The sequence below is a fragment of the Lissotriton vulgaris genome, chromosome 3_1 (genome assembly GCF_964263255.1).
Source record: "Lissotriton vulgaris chromosome 3_1, aLisVul1.2, whole genome shotgun sequence".
NCBI classification, from domain to species: Eukaryota; Metazoa; Chordata; class Amphibia; order Caudata; family Salamandridae; genus Lissotriton; species Lissotriton vulgaris.
In genome coordinates, this window is record NC_141689.1 from 2,030,887,930 (window position 1) to 2,030,901,942 (window position 14,013).

Here is a 14,013-nt window from a genome sequence, read left to right on the forward strand (position 1 = left end):
AAGAGAGGAGAGATCCTATAAAAGGCAAGACCTAGCTGAAAAGCCATGTTTTCAGCAATTTTCGGAACCTCATGTGCTCGATCGTTGCACGGATGTTCAGAGGAAGTTTGTTCCATAGGAGGGGTGCCATATGGGAAAAAGCACGTCCCCCATTTCTGACTGTTTGTATTCTAGATGGCGTGAGTAGGAACTTGGAGCTGGATCTCAGTTCTCGTCCGGGCTGGTACCAGGTAAATTTTTGGTTCCAGTATTTAGGTCCAATGCCATGCATATGTTTATGAACTAGACACATGATTTTAAAAATGACTCTTTTTTTTATGGGGAGCCAGTGTAGATTCTTTAGGCTTGGAGAGGAAGGAGATCGTTTTGGGAGTCCCAAAATCAGACGAGCAGCAGTGTTTTGAACAACTTGTAGCCTCTTTATATGGCACTCATTTATGGCAAGCAGGATGGAATTGCAGTAGTCTAACCTATTTATTATGAGGCCCTGCACTAGAACTTTGCGAGCTTCTTTAGGTATCCATTTGAAAGCTCTGCGGAGGCTTCGCATGATTCCAAAACAGGTCCCGACAGTGTGGTTCACATGGTCCTTCATGGATAGTTTGTTATCCATGTGGATTCCGAGATTGCGGACAGATTCTTTTGGGACCGGACATTCCCCCAATTCCGGGGGCCACCAGTCCTGAGTCCAATGTGCACTCGCTTGACCAAAAGTCATTATTTCAGATTTTGCACCATTTAGTTGTAAGTGGTTCAGACTCATCCAGTTTTTAACCTTGATCAGACACTTTTTGAAACGTTTTTTTGTATCATTGATATCATGGCCAAGGGTAACAAGTATTTGCGTGTCATCCGCATATGATAACACGTCAAATCCATGTGCCCTAATGAGATTGGCCAGAGGGGCCATATAAACATTAAAAAGAGAAGGACTGAGGATTGAGCCTTGTGGCACACCCCTGGTAACTGGCCGTGTACTGGCCAAAGTTTCATCACTTTGTAGTGTGGTAGTTCGATTAGACAAATAACTGATGAATCACCTTAAAACCTGCCCCTTGACACCATACTCCCACAGTCGTCTGACTAAAATATGATGGGAGATGGTGTCAAAGGCAGCCGATAGGTCTAAAAGTACCAGAATGCATGACTGGTGTTTGTCGAGGGCACCTCTGATGTTGTCGGTCACCTCAATCAGGGCTGTCTCCGTGCTACGTGCAGCACGGAAACCTGACTGTGAGGCGTCGAGTAGATTGTTCCTCTCGAGATAGCTTATCAGCTGCTCATTTACGAATGCCTCCAACACTTTCCCTGAAAAGGGTAGCAAGGACATGGGGCGATAGTTTGAAAAGGTGTTTGCATCCGCACCGGGCTTTTTTAGTAGTGGTTTCACTCTAGCCGCTTTCCAGATTTGAGGGAATTCCGCTTCTATCAGGGATGTGTTTATAAGGCAAGAAAGGGGATGGGCCAACACTGGAGCCAGGGTTGTAAATAGTTTGGATGTTAGATGGTCGCAAGGAGATCCGGATTTGATTTTATGTCCTAGACGTAGGATTTTTTCATCATTTAACAATTCAAAAGTGGACCAATTAGTGGAAGAGACAACTTGGTTCATGTGTAGCTCTTTGTCAAGATGTTGGAGAGAGGTATTTTCTATATTGAATGGTTGACATATTTTCGTGATTTTGTCGTCTAAGAACATTGAAAGGTCTTCAGTCCACTCTTGGGTTTTAGGGGCCTCTTGTGAACTTTTAGCGGACGTAAGTTCTTTTAGTATGTGATGGAGCTCTTTGGACGAGTTTTCAGCTTTACTTATGCGTTCAGCTATATGGTTTTTTTTTGCCGCTTTGATTTTCCTCATGTATTCGGTATGCAGGGTTTGGTAAATTTTGCGATCATTGGGGTTTTTTGTTTTACGCCAGGTTTTTTTCTTCATTTCTTGTTTGAGTTTTAAGATGTTTTAATTGGTCGGTAAACCATGGTGAGGTTTTTTCCCTACAGTGTACCTTTCGTAAGGGGGCGATTTTGTCTAGTGTTTTATGGATGGCAGACTCCAGATGTATAGCTCCAAGGTGTACATTTTCCTTAAGGTTAAAGTGATCTATTTCGAAATTTTCTGAGAAGGAAACCTGAGTAATATTCTTCATGTTCCTGCATGCTTTTAGCTTTTTGTTTATTGTAGTTTTAGCTCTATGGCCACTTATGGAGAATTTCACCAGAAAGTGATCGGTCCATATTAATGGGGTGGGAGTCTTTAATGAGACATTAGGCGAATTTGTAAATAAAAGATCGAGAGTATGACCCGCTAAGTGAGTGGGGCCAGTGACCATTTGTATCAGGTTTAGGGTGTTCATTGTGGAAATCAGTTTTTCTGTGTCCGATTTGGACTGATCGTCCACATGATAGTTAAAATCGCCTAATAATAGGAAATTATCTGATGTCAGTACATGAGGGGCGATAGTTTCAAGTAGGGTGTTAGCGAAATCTCCTTTGTTTCCAGGAGGGCGATATAATAAAGCCCCTTTCCAGATGTCTTCCTTTTCTAGCTCATTAATTTTAAAAATTAGAATTTCTGTATCTCTTACTGCTAAGCTGTCTATGATTTGAACATTTATGTTCTTTGTAGCAGCTATAAGTACACCCCCACCTTTTCCTCCTATTCTGTCTCGTCTTGTTATGGAGTATTGTGGGGGAAAGGCGATATGGAGATCAGGGGTTGCATGTTCATGCAGCCATGTTTCCGTAATAAAACACAGTTCTGGTTCTTCATCTCAAAACATTAGTCATTAAATGAATATCTCTGTGTATGTCACAGTAAAAGAGGAATTGACATTTTCTTGAAAATAGTGGAATTTGTAGTATTTGTTAGAATGTACAAGTAATTATTATGGCATTAGGAGATTGAGGCTCATGTAACCTAACGTTGCACAGCTGTTCAGTAAATGGTGAAAGACCAATTTGCACTAATGTTGTTGATAGTATAATATGCAATGGAGCAAATTGTGCTGTTTGATTTCTAAATTGGTTTATATTCCATACATCTGCACTAGACAGAAAGATGGGATTGCACTTTTTGTACTAATTGCATAATTGATAAATGATATAGAAAACAAATTATTTTCAGTGCTTTAAATAATAAAATGAGGCACATTTTGAGGTGAAATAATTTTTCTTCATTCGATTTTATTTCAACAGTAAACATTGTGGAATATGTATTCCTCTACAAACTATTTATATACAGTTGCCACTTGTACTCCATTCCATTTATGCAAGCAATAAACGTGGCTCAAAGCTGCGCCACCGGAGTGTGACATTATGTCACGCTCCAGCAGCACACATTACTAAATCATATCTCTGAGGCCAGGCAAAACCACTATGATTGGCTTTGGATTGCCTCATAATTATGGAATAATGCAAGGCAGTGAAATTCGCTATGCTGCCTTATTCTGTGCTTAGCAGGCGTTCCATGGGCGTTGAGGTGGGTTTTCCCATGCAACACTCATGAATTTTGACTTTGCCCTGGATTTACAAGATCATGTAAACCTGGGGAGCACCAAATCCTTGCAACTCCCTAGTTGAAGCGTAACAGGGGGAAATATGTTTATTTCTCCTTTTTTTTTCTTCTTTCTATGTGTGTTGCATTTTGCAGCACACGTAGAAAGAGGAAAATTGATCTTTTGAGTGTTTTTGTCTAGAAATGTGCCTCTTCCTGTATAAAAACATTCCTGCATGCAACAGAGGCACCCTTGCACCAGGGTACCTATATCGGAGCAAGGCAGCCAAAACGGCACCAACGCAGGGAGAAAGGACAAGTAGGCGCTGTTTTGTGTAACATTCCTTCCCTTTCACTTTAGTATAGGGCAGTGCAGTAAGGTGCATTGCTGCTCTGCCCTATGCCAGCATTCCATAAATGAGGTCCAGTTTGCTTTCTCTGTAGGTCAAATAATGGACCAATCAACTTTGGAAATTTCTTCTGGCTCAGTGTCTAGCTTTTATGATTGGTTACAAGATCGTGAAACGGATAATTAATTATTGAAGAGGTAGTGCAATTTTAAACATGCCCTAAAAGGCCTTGTTTTTTCCATTTACTGGTATTTCAACTAATTTGTTAAAATGGATTTGTCGAAATGCCTTTGTCCCCTCTACTGCATAGAATCGGCCTTCCTAGTCAATCTCCATTGAAACTCCACTGGCCGAATTAGGATGTACTGACATGCCTGACGGCTACAAAACAGCTGCAGACTGGAAAGGAAGTGGAGGATTATCGCTTCAACAGCTGGTGTTCATGCCTCAGCTTTAGCAATGTATTTTTATTTCGGCTCTGACTTTAATACCTTGAATATCAGAGTAACATGCAAGTAGCACATGCCAACACTATCTCGAAATTCCCTATGGGCAATGTGGCTTTTGTCTGAAACAGTTTTAGGCTTTTATTAGAAACAATTCTATAGTGTACAATATGTTTCTAGTCTGTAACAAATGAGCGAGGGTTAAGGAATGAGAGGGTAATATTGTACAATTTATTCAGACACCTTAGAAAAACCCTTTTCTGCTTTCCCTGTGTCAAGTAGTGTGTATCCAACTTACCACAAGTAGAAGTTTATTTGAAAATCAATTAACTTAATTCACTTACATTTCGGTTTCCTTTGTCTCAGGCATTGCAAATATTCCGTATCTTCAGGTCGTTGCAGGATGCGGGGCTGCAAATCGCACCTGTGTTCTTTTAGAGAAATGCAGTGGCAGTGCGTCCATTGGGGGTGTTGGGGCGTTGCCCCACTAGCCATGGACGACCGTCACGTAACATCACTGTGTCTGACACTGACTGTGCATACCAATTAATTTATTACGAGCGCAGACAGTTTCAGAGTGAGTCACTAACTGTATGACCTCATTGCGATCGTGGAAGGGTGGGGGCGGGCCTGTGTGGCAGTGAGTGGCAGGCGGCTGGCAGATAGCGGGCGTGGCAGGGAGGGCAGCAGCATTGTGTGCGCATTTAGGACAAGTCATTTTTTTGACTTGCCCTCGCATGCGCACACACGCAGTAGCCCCTTCCCTCCTCCTGCTCCTCTAGCACGAACACAGGCAGAGACCCGGGGGAGCCGGGTCTCATTATGGGCAGTATTAGCCCTGCTCTTTATCCAATCCTGGCGCAGTGGCGATGTTATGCTGCGCCAGGATTGGCTGAGTTACCGCCGCGCGTGCCCTAGAATTTAAACTAGGCCCACCCTACAGGCACGTTCCAACTTCCAGCGCTGTGTGTGAGAGACCCTTCTCCCAAGGGTGGATTATTTATAACCCCCCTTCCGCATCGGTGGAACCTTTGCTGAGAGTGACCATCTGTGGTGTCTGCAGATACCAGTGTCACAATGCCTGCCCCGCACCGCCCGGTGTTTAATCTGCGATGCGATCTTGGTTTATGTGCAGCAGCCGTTTCAAGGTATTAAAATTCTGCTCTGTGTTCGCTTTAATGTCTTGCAGTGCAGTGCAGATATTAGTGATTCTTCTTACGGCTGCGTGCGGGGTGAGTTATTACAAGGGCGAGGGCGTACAGCACTGTGAAGCCCTGTGATGTGGCGAGGCAGGGCCGGCTCTAGGCGTGTGCAAGCTGTGCACCTGCACAGGGCCACCAAATCCCCGGGGCCACCACGCCAATATATATCCTTAATATATTAATCCTCTGAGGATGGATACATATTTGCGTGGTGGCCCCTGGCAGGGATTTGGCGGCCTCCTGCTCTGTTCCACTTCTAAACACCCTGACCCCCTCCCCTCTTTACTGGCCTGCGTGCTCCGCCCCGCCCGGACCCCCTCTTCCGGGCCCCCTTCCTATGCTCCTTGCCCAGGGCCACCATGAGCCTAGAGCCGGCCCTGGGCGAGGAGGCGGCAGGCGCACAGGTCCCGGGCCGCGCATGAACTGTTCGCAATTGGGCCTAATGTGGTGGGTCACAGCACTGACTATCACTCCCGGCATAATGTACAACAGACACAGAGGTTGAAAGGAGTACCAAGGCCTCGTGCTCCAGCGTTTATTCCCAGGGTCTAGGAAAGTTTACATTAACTTGTGGCAAGACGTGTCTCGTCTTTTTAATCCGTGCCACACGCAGGGAGATGGCTGGGTGCTACTCTGAGGACAGATGCCGCCAGTCGCTCGCAGTACTGGGCATATAGAGTGACCACAGAAAAAAAAACACTCAGGCAAAGAAGAACTATTACAGTCTGTGCACATCGCACCTGCAGGCTCATACCGGAGGCTGCTGACAGTGAACGAAGGTGGGTGCCAACCTCTGAAGCCTCTGTCTGCCATATGCGGCACAGTTCGGCATCTCTGCAGCTGCAGCCGTTCGAGATAGGCCGGGCTGCGCTCTTCAGTGCTGACCAGACTCTGTCTTGCCACCGTAGAAATCCCTTCAAGCACAAAATTGTGAGTAGTATTATTTATGTTATTGTGCATGTGCAATTATTTTAACTTGAGTTAAACACACTATCTAAAACAGATCTCACACACACGTCACATCATGATGAGATGAAGCTTGCACCGCACCGACTGCACATGATGTGCATCACATGTTGTATGTAAAATCTCTCTTTGCAATCCTCAACTGTCCGTAGCTGGGTGGAGACCTCATTTACCCTATTTGTAATGGCTTCCCTCCGCAGTCTTGTTTTGGCCTTTGTTGGGATTTCGACAATGAGGCTTCCCAGGGCCCCTCTTTCCTAACCTCTTCTGACAACACAAATTGTTCTTTTTTTTAAACGGTATGCTTCCCCTGGTGCTCTGAATCCATGGTGTTGGCCTCTGTCTAGGGCAAGGCATCGCAATGTACTGACAGTGTGTAATCACACTTTCCCTTCCACAAGCAATAACAAAATGGCTGCCATATATGTTCTACAACCTCCGATACAGGAGGTGTGTGTCGGTATTCCAAAAATCTAATTGATGATGTTTTATTACTCAGCGTCTTGTTTGTGCACACGGTAACGGTGCAGGAAGTGTGCATCTTGAAACCTGTTTATGTAATATGAGTCTCCAGCCCATGAAACTTGTCCCTCTTTAGAGTATGTGTGCATCAAGGTTCAATATTTTGGGAAAAACTCACTGATTACAAGCCATCTAATAGTGTCAGGCAAAAATGTTTTGTAACCAGGCCCAGTGCCTTTATGTAATCCTGGCTCCTGGACCTGGGTCAAGGATCAGACACTATTAGAGGGGAGGTCTTCTTGACTACATACATTAACAGTTTGCTGTGGGCGTTAACGTGTGTAGATTTATATAGCGCAGCAGGTTATCACTCGTAGGGTTTCCGGACGCTGTCCATATGTACGGGGAAATGTTGTGATTTGCCCAGAATCAAAGGATGTTGCGCTGACGCCGAGATTTGAACCTGAATCTCTAGCTCCCTAGTCCGCAGCTCTGACCCTGCCCCACACCTTCGGTGGAGCACCTGATTGGCTCACAAGTGGTGAACATTCATACAAAGTCCTAAACCAGTCCTTCACACAGGTTGGCATTAATTTGTAAATTAGCAGGCATGTGATCATCAGATTAAAGTAGAACCATGAAGAACTGGACTCAGGCCTATTGCCAAAAGTAGACCCCAAGTTAATTCAGCAGCGTAGTAGGACGGAATGTATGAAGCTCTGTGGTTATAATGAATAAGCAGCTACCTATGTTATGGCATCTATTTCACAATTGCTTTATTAACCTTTCTGCTTTCTCAAATTTGCTTGAAAATGCACAATTTTTCTTCTCTTTTTTCAAAATATTCCCCCTTATAGGGTTCGGGCTTGCACGCTGCGCTCGATCGCTACGGTGCAGTATGCAAATCAGTTTACGCCCCACCACTTTCAAATGTCACCACTGGAGAAATGGACGTCCAACCCGTGGAATGCTTCTTTTTTTTGTGCTGTCTTCTAAGAAATACAAAATGTGCAGCAGTGTATGCACAAAGAAAGTTGCATGAGTAAACACATGTTCTAATCGATTTGAAACAAGAATGCAGGGATTCAGGTGTGCGGGGACGCTGAGACGCTGAGCTGAGACGTTGCAGGTTTTTCCTTTCGTCGCGGCAAAACATTATGCTGTTCGGTCCCGTTTTTCAATGAAATGGATGCAAATCAACCGGAGACCTGAGGAAATTGTGACGGCTTGATCAAGGGCAGTTAAAGGGCAGCAAGGTTAAAAGTCTGCCTTTTTCACCCCAACTCTGCCGGTCCCTTGTTTGCTGAGCATGTGAAGGCAGTATAAGTTCGAAGCCTGCCTCTTTATCATTTGGTCGGACTTTGGAGAGGAAATATAGAGAGAAGGAATTGCACAAACATGAGGCAGGAGACCTTAATGTGAGTTGAGGGGAGGCTGCACTGAGCCGTTCTTTGTTTGACCCGTGAGGCGAGGAGTGCCGGTGGCAGGGAGAGGACGAGAGGAGGAAGGCTGCCAGTTCCCCCAAGCAACGAGCACCCCAGCGCGTACACCCGGGCTTGGACTACAGTCCCCAGGGTGCATCGCTGATTCAACACCTGGTGCGAGATAGGGAGACGCGCTGTCACTACGATCAAAAGCCACTCCCCTTTTTCCGCGGCGCGGGACGCGGCACGGGACGAAGCCGGTACTAAGCCCGGGACAAGGGGCGGGCCTGTCTGTGCCTATCCGTGACTGGGATTGACTGGACTGGGCTATACCCCCAAAGACTCTGGTATTTGCACTGTAATTGTATTTGCATTGATAGTACAGTAGAATTGGGGGATTGCTTACTGAATAGACTTGGGTGGGCTTGAATTATTAAATACTGTAAACTAATTTGGACTCTAGTCGCGGCACGGTCGCGCAAAACTTCTTGTCACCATTCCTGAGTCACCCAAGGATAATGGCAAGTACTGTGCGCACTAGGTCTTCCAAAATAGGTAAAATCATCTCCCCTCGCCTTCGATCTCAGGCAAAGCAAAAGGGCACTCTCTCCCCTATGTCTATTCAACCTACTGAAATAGACAAATTGCTCCAAAAAGCTATTGGCGCAGTGTCAAGCGAAATCGAGCGCGCCGAAAGGAGCTTATCGCTCACCTCACAAATTGATCCCACTCCTATGCCCCAAGAGAACGAGTCTCATACCACAATCAATTCCCTCTTTGACTCTCTAGTGTCGCCTGTTGAGGAGATTCCCTGTGCACAGCTAACGAGTACAGATGCCCAACACAAAATTAAAGCCAAGGGAAAGACATATATAAAAACAAAAAAGGGGGTCTTTTCGGGGAAAATTAAACGCAAGGGAGCCAAATTAGTTAAAAATCAGCAGGCCCGAGTGATGATAACAATTGGAAAACAGGGGAGGATTCAAAGCAGGTACCACGATTGCAGGCACCCCCTACATAGGCATCCCAATTAATCTCTGATCTGCAATCACACATTGACCAACTCATAAATTCACAGATGAAAAAATTTTGAGTTGGATAAAGTAGTTACCCTTTTGAAAATGAGAGGGGCATGGGAAATGCTACACACCATCCCTCAGCTCCTAAAACATCCGGAATTGAGACCATATTTGTTAATTAGCCCCCACCCTCAGCTAGTCCACCATCAGTTGACCAAACAGCCCCCTTGATAGGTCCAGCATTGCCCCTAGTTCCACAGCTCAACCATACAATTAGTGCCCCCCCTAGAAGTTCTTCTAGTATTGCTGAGGTGAACACTGTGCAGGCAACAACAACCTCCCAGGGACTAAATCCTATGCAGCCCCCTCCAGTGCCTCAATCTATGGGCCCAACCAGAGGGATTGCCTCAAAGGAGAGCAATAGTCAACTACCCTGCATCAATTTGCCTCCGGAGGCATCCCAGTATGTTGTTATATTAGCAGGGGTACCTGAGCTGAAGTGGGACTGTTCAGAATCTTTTGTTGAACTAAAGAGCAGAATAACGTTCTGGTTGAATAGGAATAGACCGCTCTTGGGGAATGACCAGGGGGGAATCTTGTTTGTGCGAAGGGTTAACTGGCTTGGGAATAGGCGCATGGATACCCCAGGGGATTGTGTGGTTATAAACTTTAGGGACCATAAAGTAGTTGACTACATACTCAGGTGGGGGCCTTCTAACCAATTGAGTCCCATTAAGACATTGTCTTTGGGTTACTTTAACTTGATGGGCAAATCGATCTATAGTGGAGGCTCTGAACATCTGAGGAAGAATGCTAGCTCGTTTGGTGGGATAGATCTCTGTCACCCAACGGCAGATGCACTCCCTGATAAACATGAGATAATGCGCTTGAGGAATAGATTTGAAACTCTAACAACATTGGAGGAGCTAGATTGGCTGGAGACCAACAATGCTTTCCCCATGAGGCCCCCATATGAGGAGGGCTGTCTTACAAATAACCCTTGGCCTATGCCCTTTCCTTCGTATACAGCTCCTAGTGTGTCCACTGGTTATGATGAAAACCTCTCAGGGAATACTAAACTGTGTAACAGGGAAGGCTCCCAGGTTTTATCCAATACAAATGAGGTTGTTTCAACCAAGGAACTTATTGGCTCTTGCCTACTTGACCCCTTACTAGCTCCCCTAGTTCCTGAGAATTGCACCAGTCTCCAGGGCAGGATAGTTGAGAGAGACTATCTGGCAGATGCATCAAAAATCGGTATTCCAAGTCCTTAATAGCGAAAAATAAGGAATCGCTAATAAGGACATGCAAACCGCGATGCATCAATAAATTCGCTAAATATTACCGAATCGGTAAAAATCGGTAAAAATTCCGTAAACACGGCTGCGAGACACCAAAATAAAGATTAGCAAATACCGAATTAGCAAATACCGAATCGGTATTTGCGATTTCGGTATTAGCGAAATCGCAAAAAGACGTGGCGCATCGGAAGCAGGCTCATGACATCACAACCAGGAAGTAGCACAGCCCATGCTTCACTCAGTGCCCCGAGGAGCTCAGAGGAGGAGGCAGAGCACAGGAGCAGAGGAGCAATACATAGCCAGCAGTGACCAGGACCTGCACAGCAGTGCATTATGGAGAAAGAAGCACCCAAGGGAAAGGACACCCCCAGGAAGAGAAAACGAAAGTTCTCTGACAAGGAATTTGAGATTCTAATAGAGGGTGTCAGCAGCAGGCATGAAAGCTGTTTGGCAAGCTGTCCCTGAAGGTGCCAGAGGCGGAGAAGAGGAGGATGTGGCTGCGCATCAAGGGCAGCGTGAATGCTGTCAGAGTCACCCACCGCAGCATCGAGGACCTTAAAAAACGGTGGTACGACGGCCGCATAAGGGCTAATGGGAGGATAACGGAAAGGGTGAAGGATGTCGCTGGCACAGGTGGTGGGTCCTCCAATGTGACACCGAACACAGCCCTCGAGGACCTTGTGGAGTCGACAATTGAATCGGAAGCTGTTGTGGGGGTCACCCAACTGGACACCTCGGGTGCTGCGGAAGGTGGACAAGGTAAGATGCATGCCAGCGCAGATATGCAGCGTCTTGTCAACCCCTGCTCATTTCCCCATGCCAAACACAGTGCACAAGTAGCCGTGCCTAAAGCACAATCCCTCAACAGAGTGTTGCATCAGGAGTCATAGTCATAACATGAAAGAGTGCATGTCTGACCCCTGATGTGTATGATATGAAAACAGCAGCGAAGGGCCAAATGTCAGTCCCTATATGTCCTTTATGTAGATGACAAAAGCAAAAAATAACAATATCCACAAATTCATAACAATGCTCTGTTTCACACACAGATGCCTCCCCCATGGAATCAGATGACAGCGGATGCCTAGTCATCTGTGAGACCCCAGTGGTGACCGATGCGGAGAACACACTGGAACATGGAGGCAGTCCTTTCCCTTCACCACCACTGCAAACATCACCACCACCACCGCGGACAAGAACACCAACACCACCGCCACCACCACCACCGCGGACAAGAACACCAACACCACCTCCAACTCCAGCAGTCCTGTCAACCACACATAGCCGCAGAGCAAATGTCCCCTCCCTGCAGGAGATGGAGACGGAGCAGAGGCCAGCAACCACAAATGTACAGCAGCAGGCTGTCGACACCCCAACCGCACGTACAGCAGCACGTCTGCGAGCTAGACACCGGCCCCGATCAGTGGGTAGGGCTGCAGCGACAACAGTTGATCTTGCAGATGTGTATGGAGTCATCGAGACCCGGATGCTGCGTGTTTAGCGCCTGCAGTGGAGACACATGGGTGCAATGAACATGAGCATGACAAGAATGTCCAACAGATTTGCATCCATGACTGACGCTGTGCGAGAGCTGACCACAGCCGTTGTAGAGGGCAACAATGACATTAAGGTATGCCTACAGGAACTGACACGTGCTGTTGTCGCAGGCCGACGCAGTGAGCGCCGGAGACAAAAGCAGTACTTGCTCAGTACCAATGCCACAATTAAGGCCATCAAGAAGCTGTGCAACAGCACAGCTGTGCTAGCCCGCCGATCGGTGTCCCTGCAGGTAGACTTGGGCCATTATTGTGGGGATGTGGAATGGAGCCTCGATAGAGTGACCACTGCAGTGGAGCATCTGCAGTCTGGAACTGCCAGTATCAGCAGTGTGGGAGGGGATGAGGGGAGTGAGGCAGCCTCAAGTGTGAGCAGCGTCACCATGCCTGAGACAAGCGGGAGGAGGTGCAGCGCACGCTGCGTACCAGCCACTGAAAGTCAGCAAGGAGATGTTGAGGAGTCACGGGACAGGAGGCTGGATGTCCGTGCCAAACGTAAATAGCCATGATGCTCCCTGGCCATGGTGAGGTAACCATGGGCCAACTGTAGTGCCACATGCAGCATCCGTGCTGTCAATGGACATTTTCCCTTTTGATTTAATTCACGCTGCATCATGTTTCTGTTACATTAATCAGCACCAGTCAGGTGTTAATGGGCATTAAACCCTTGCAATGCATATCATCTTGTCATGGATCTTTCTTACCTGTCTCAGAAGTGATGCTGTGTGATGTATGTCTGCCTCCTTTGCCCTTCTGCTGTGTTGGGCACATGTGCCTGTCGGTGTTGGGGGGGGGGTTGCTGTGCACGTAGCTCGTCCTCACCGTACACCTCTATGGGTATCCCCCTTCTTGTTGCGATGTTATACAGGATGGCACAGACAGCTATGATCTGGCAGCAGGTCACTGGGTCGTACTGAATGACACCTCCTGTCTTGTGCAATATTCTGAAGGCACTCTTGAGGATGCTGACTGTGCGCTCCACCACATTCCTTGTGCTGATGTGTGCTCTGTTGTAGCACTGCTCTTTTGGTGTTGCTGGGTTGAGGTAGGGAGTGAGTAGATACTCACGCAAGGCGTAAGCGCTGTCACCTGCAGGATGGGGAGAGAATGGTCAGCTGCATGAATGCAATGGTACTTGTGGGGATGGATTTAATGATGTTGCATCAATACGTGCCTAGTAGGTGTCCCACTCCAAATTCACTGTTGATCAGGCGCCTGTGGATGCCACTGTGACGGAAGATGTATGCGTCGTGTATGCTCCCTGGGAATTGGGCTACGAGGTCCGTTATGATGTGCTTGGCATTGCACACAACCTGCACATTAATAGAATGATATGACTTCCGGTTGCGGAAGATGTATTCGGTGGCGGAGGGAGGACAGATGGGGACATGGGTGCAGTCGACACACCCTATCACATGGGGGCATTGTGCCACCTGGTAGAACTCACGCTTGGTGTGGTTCAACTGCTGGGGGGTTGTGGGGAAGGTGATGTGGCGACGTATCGATGCTAGCATGGCATCCAGGAACCTGTGGAAGAAGCGTGATAGTGCGATTTGCGACACGCCTCTGGCTTCTGAAATGATCCCCTGGAAGCTTCCAGATGCCAGCAGGTGCAGGCTGCATAGGACCTGGACATGGGTTGGTATGGCGTGGGTCCTACGGGTCTGGTGCTGCAGTTGGGGTGCCAGAACTGCTATTAGACGCATGATCATGGCAGGGCTGAGCCTGTACTTATAGTACACCTGCTCCTCTGTTTGCCCCAGCAATGTGATGCGCACCTTGAAGACCCTTTCCTGG